Below are 6,048 nucleotides of genomic sequence, written 5' to 3'. Positions count from 1 at the left end.
TTTATGAGGTCCCATTTGTCAATTCTTGATCTTAGAGCATAAGTTATTGGTGTTCTATTCAGGAACTTTTCCCCTGTGCCCATGTCCTCAAGGGTCTTCCCCAGTTTCTTTTCTATTAGTTTCAGTGTGTCAGGTTTTATGTGGAGGTCCTTGATCCATTTGGAGTTGACCTTAGTACAAGGAGATAAGAATGGATCAATTCACATTCTTCTGCATGCTAAAGAATGTGACCTCCATTTGAGGTCCTCCAATTGAACCAGCACCATTTTTTAAGACTATCTTTTTTCCACTGGATGCTTTCAGCTCCTTTATTGAAGATCAAGTGACCATAGGTGTGTGGGTTCATTTCTGGGTCTTCAATCCTATTCCATTGATCCACTTGCCTGACATTGTACCAATACCATGCAGTTTTTATCACTATTGCTCTGTAGTAAAGTTTGAGGTCTGGGATACTGAATCCCCCTGAAGTTCTCTTACTGTTGAGAATAGTTTTAGCTATCCTGGGTTTTTTGTTATTCCAGATGAATTTGAGCATTGCTCTTTCTAGCTCTATGAAGAACTAAGTTGGGATTTTGATGGGGATTGCATTGAATCTGTAGATTGCCTTTGGCAATATGGCCATTTTAACTATATTAATCCTGCCAATCCATGAGCATGGAAGATTTTTCCATTTTCTGAGCTCTTCTTCGATTTCCTTCTTCAGAGATCTGAAGTTCTTGTCATATACGTCTTTCACTTGTTTGGTTAGAGTCACCCCAAGATACTTTATGCTGTTTGTGGCTATTATGAAGGGGGTCATTTCCCTAATTTCTTTCTCAGTCTGCTTATCCTTTGAGTATATAAAGGCTACTGATTTGCTTGAGTTGATTTTGTAGCCAGCCATTTTGCTGAAGTTGTTTATCAGCTGTAGGAGTTCTCTAGTAGAATTTTTTGGGTCACTTAAGTATACTATCATATCATCTGCAAATAGTAATAGTTTGACTTCTTCCTTTTCAATTTGTATCCCTTTGACCTCCTTATGTTGTCTAATTGCTCTAGCTAGAACTTCAAGTACTATATTGAAAATATATGGAGAGAGAGGACAGCCTTGTCTAGTCCCTGACTTTAGTGGGATTGCTTTAAGTTTCTCTCTGTTTAATTTGATGTTGGCTACCGGTTTGCTGTATATTGCTTTTACTATGTTTAGATATGGGCCTTGAATTCCTGTCCTTTCAAAGACTTTTAGCATGAAAGGATGCTGAATTTTGTCAAATGCCTTTTCAGCATCTAATGAAATGATCATGTGGTTTTTTTCTTTGAGTTTGTTTATGTAGTGGATTGCATTGATGGATTTCCTTATATTGAACCATCCCTGCATCCCTGGGATGAAGCCTACTTGATCATGGTGGATGATCGGTTTTATGTGTTCTTGGATTCGGTGGGCAAGAATTTTATTGAGTAATTTTGCATCAATATTCATAAGGGAAATTGGCCTGAAATTCTCTTTCTTAGTTGGATCTTTGTGTGGTTTTGGTATCAGCGTAATTGTGGCTTCAAAGAAGGAGTTGGATAGTGTCCCTTCTGTTTCTATTTGGTGGAATAGTTTGAAGAGTATTGGTGTTGAGTCTTCTTTGAAGGTCTGATAGAATTCTGCACTGAAACCATCTGGTTCTGTACTTTTTTTTTGGTCGGAAGGCTATCTATGACCCCTTCTATTTCTTTAGGGGTTATGGGTCTGTTTAGATGATCTATTTGATCCTGGTTTAATTTTGGTATTTTGTATCTGTCTAAGAAATTGTCCATTTCCTCCAGATTCTCCACTTGTTTTGAATATAGGCTTTTGTAGTAGGATCTGATGTTTTTTGAATCTCCTCAGTTTCTGTTGTAGTATCTCCCTTTTCATTTCTAATTTTGTTAATTTGGATACTTTCTCTGTGCCCTTTGGTTAGTCTGGCTAAGGGTTTATCTATCTTGTTGATTTTTTCAAAGAACCAGCTCCTGGTTTTGTTGATTCTTTGTATGGTTCTCTTGGTTTCTACTTGATTGATTTCAGCTCTGAGTTTGATAATTTCCTGTCTTCTCCTCCTCCTGGCTGAATTAGCTTCTTTTTGTTCCAGGGCTTTCGTTTGTTCCATTAATCTTCTAGTGTAAGCTCTCTTGAATTTTTTTTTGGAGGCACTCAAAGCTATGAATTTTCCTCTTAGCACTGCTTTCATTGTGTCCCATAGATTTGTGTATGCTGTGCCTTCAATTTCGTTAAATTCTAAAAAATCTTTGATTTCTTTCTTTATTTCTTCCTTTACCAAGGTATCATTGAGTAGAGTATTGTTCAGTTTCCATGTATATGTGGGCTTTCTGTTGTTTTTATTGTTATTAAATACCACTTTTACTCCATAGTGATCTGATAGAATTAATCTGATGGAATTATTTCAATCTTCTTATATTTGTTGAGGTCTGTCTTGTGACCAACTATATGATCAATTTTGGAGAAGGTACCATGAGGTGCTGAGAAAAAGGTATAATCTTTTGCTTTGGGATGAAAAGGTCTATATATATCTGTTAAATCCAATTGGTCCAAAGCTTCAATTAGGTTCACTGTCTCCCTGTTTAGTTTCTGTTTTCCTGATCGGTCTATTGATGAGAGTGGAGTGTTTAAGTCACCCACAATTATTGTGTTAGGTGCAATGTGTGCTTTGAGCTTTAGTAAAGTTTCTTTTATGAATGAGGGTGCCCTTGTATTTGAAGCATAGATGTTCAGGATTGAGAGTTCTTCTTGTTGGATTTTTCCTTTGACCAGCAAGAAGTGACCTTCCATGTCTCTTTTGATGACATTGAAAGTCAATTTTATCTGACATTAGAATGGCAACTCCAGCTTGTTTCCTGAGACCATTTGCTTGTAGAATTGTCTTCCAGCCTTTTACTCTAAGGTAGTTTTTGTCTTTGACACTGAGGTGTGTTTCCTGTATGCAGCAAAATGTAGGGTCCTGTTTACGTAACCAGTTTGTTAGTCTATGTCTTTTTATTGGGGAATTGAGTCCATTGATGTTAAGAGATATTAAGGAGCAGTGGTTATTGCTTCCCATCATTTTTGATGTTAATTTTATACTAGTGTGGTTATCTTCTTTTGGGTTTGATGAAAAAAGCTTAATATCCTGCTTTTTCCAGGATATAGTTTCCCTCGTTGTAATGGTGTTTTCCCCCTATTATCCTTTGTAGTCCCCGCCCTTCTGCTGCCTCCCTCCTCTTCAGAAGCCCCGCCCTTCTGCTTCTGTACCTCCTTTTCATCTTCTGAGAGGGTTGATTTTTCTGTTTCTGAGCAGCTCCAAAGCTCAGCTCAGTTTTAATTTGCTTATTGGTAGCTCCCCAGACCTGTTAAGTCCGTTATCATTTATCCATCTGCTTGACAGCTTCCAAAATTATCAGTGGGTCCCAAAATGTACTGGAATGTTATAATCAGTAGCTGAGAGGTGAGGTCTTCTCCTCTGAATTAACAAGCCAGACCAACCGATAAAAACCTACTTACAGCATTCTACACTTGCTAGCGGCCTAAAGCTATTTAGAGTCTACCGGTTGGGAGAGGAAATTACAGATTATCCAATTCCACTTGAGTCTATAATTAAATAACCTCATGCAAGAATCACTTATAAGCACTACTAGCCCATCAACATTCCTCCTCATAAAATCTTAACTTGTGTCTGACATAGAAAACCTCTTCTTAGACCACACATGTATCTTGGCAATACATCCCCATGGCAGGCATAATTGTTGCATGAATGAGCACAACGATCTGTCCCCCAGAAGTTTAATTCAGTTCAGCATGAGTAACTTGAGACTGTGGCTTTTAATATTAGAAGAATAATTATTGTTAGAAAATCTTTATGAGAAATTTTCTTTGCTCATGAGCATCACAAAACATGAGTCCTTTTACAGATGTTCTACTTAGCTCCTACTTTAGATAGAGAACTCTTTCCTTAGCCCATTGGGATGTAACAACACTGACTGCTACAGACCAAATATCTTATAAGTAACAAATTTGCTGACATTTGGAGATTAGGAAATGCAAAATAAGGCACTGGTAGATTTGATATCTGGTGAGGTCTCATTTCCTATTTCTGCTTTTTCAGGTGACAGCAGAGATGAGAGAGCTTTGTAGAGTCTTTTCCCTTTTTTAATAAAAAAAAATTGTATTTACTTAGAAGCATTCAGAATGCCAACAAAACAGCTGCAAATTTTGTTTTTTGCAATCACAGAGTGGTATTCAGTAAACAGAACAATCATCTTCTCATATAAGATACATCAGAGACAACTGAAGATGAAAAAAATAAAACCAAAAGAAAACAAAAAAACAAACTACTGTCCCTATATATAACTAATCTGTGCTATGCCCCCAAAAAAACCTGCTTTAAATTTCCATGCCAATTTACAACCCCCAGACTGTGCCAGGCTATTGAAAATACCACCAGGACAGGTCTATCTAAAGACACATTTGGAAGTGTGTTAATTGTACAAAAAAAAAAAGACACTACACAGTTTAAAAACAAATCTTACACAGCCTTGCATTTCAATTTTTTTCTTTAAAACGAGTGAGTTGTGTATGGGGGGATTTAAATGCTTTATAGACAAGAAAATAAATGCATTAGAACCAACTTACCAACTTATTCATCATCATCTTCTTCATCTTCATCTTCTTCCTCATCCTCTTCATCCTCCTCCTCATCTTCCTCTTCCTTCTTTGTCTTGCTCTTTAAAGCCCTGACCACCCATGTTTCACTGCATCAGGTTTTCCTTTATCTCTGTAGGCAGCAATCTCCTTCTCATCCTGCCCCTTCAGCTTGGAGGCCTTCTTCTCTCGGGGCTACTTGTCACCCGCGACAGTGTTGTTCCACATCTCTCCTAGCTTCTTGGCAGCATCACCAATGGATAAGCCAGGATGCTCGCCTTTGATTTTGGGGCGGTGCTCAGAACAGAGCAAGAAGAAGGCCGAAGAAGGCCTCTTGAGTGCATTGGGGTCCTGGAATTTCTTCTTGGTTTCCCCTTTGGGGAAGGATGTAGGTTTCCATTTCTCTTTCATAACGAGCCTTGTCAGCCTTTGCCATATCTTCAAATTTCCCCTTTTCTTTAGCAGACAAGATCGCCCACCTCTCTGAGCACTTCTTGGAGAACTCTGAGAAGTTGACAGAAGCATCCGGGTGCTGCGTCTTGTGCTCCTCCCGGCAGGTTTGCACAAAGAATACCTAAGAAGACATTTTGCCTCTCGGCTCATAGCATCTCCTTTGCCCATGTTTAGTTGATTTTCCTACGCGAGGCACAGAGTCGCCCAGTGCCTGTCCGGCTCTCGCTTGCCCCGGGCTGTCTCTCCAGAGTTCAATGCACTGCAGTTGCTGTGAGAGCGGGAGCCAGACACAGCCTCCTCACTCTCCTCCTCACTCTTTCTGCTCTGTAACTGCAGAGTCTTTTCCTTAAAGACAAGAGTCTCCTCACAATGGTTCCTCCTCTTAACGTAAATAACCCCCAAAAGACCCCTTTGGAGATGGGGATTTCAGCATACAAAGTGAAGGAAGACACATTCCTCTATAGAATCTGAAAATTCAAGTCAAAGGGAAACAGCACGTGTGTGTATTCGCTTCCCATTTGACTCTCACGAAACAAAGTGAGGCTCGGGTTTTGCTGTTATGCGTTTGACCCAGAGTGCTAGACTTCTGGTAGAGCTGAGAGTCTGGGTCACAAGGACAATTTCAGTCAAACTTCAGGTCCCTATTCGCTTGCTCCATACAGCTAGAGGGGTTTTACTGTGAGGAGTGGAGAGATGCAGGCTTAGGCCGGCCTTCAGCACCATCTGTTCTCATGGGACATACCAGACAGTCTCAGTCTATGAGAGGGGAAAAGGGGGTCGGGGGGCAAATGCAGAAGGAAGGGCGATGGGAGCTGAAAATCCCAAAGAGGTTTCCTTAATATCTCATCTAAGCTTTGCGAACTGGATTCTGATGTTGAAACTTCAATTGTATCTCATCCCTGTGCAAACTACTTGGTTGTTTGCCTTCCTGCAAGCTTTCTGTATCTTCTCCCATA

General features: G+C 39.7%; 1 pseudogene; it reads right to left on the bottom strand.

Annotated features, from left to right (window-relative positions):
- Nucleotides 1-4,634: 4,634 nt before the first annotated feature.
- LOC127696361 (high mobility group protein B1-like) lies at nt 4,635-5,321 on the bottom strand (annotated as a pseudogene).
- Between the last annotated feature and the right edge of the window lie 727 nt (nt 5,322-6,048).

This window comes from Apodemus sylvaticus, chromosome 11, assembly GCF_947179515.1.
Source record: "Apodemus sylvaticus chromosome 11, mApoSyl1.1, whole genome shotgun sequence".
Classification (NCBI taxonomy): Eukaryota; Metazoa; Chordata; class Mammalia; order Rodentia; family Muridae; genus Apodemus; species Apodemus sylvaticus.
The sequence above is the reverse complement of the archived record's forward strand: the minus strand, read 5'-3'. Positions and strand labels throughout refer to the sequence as shown.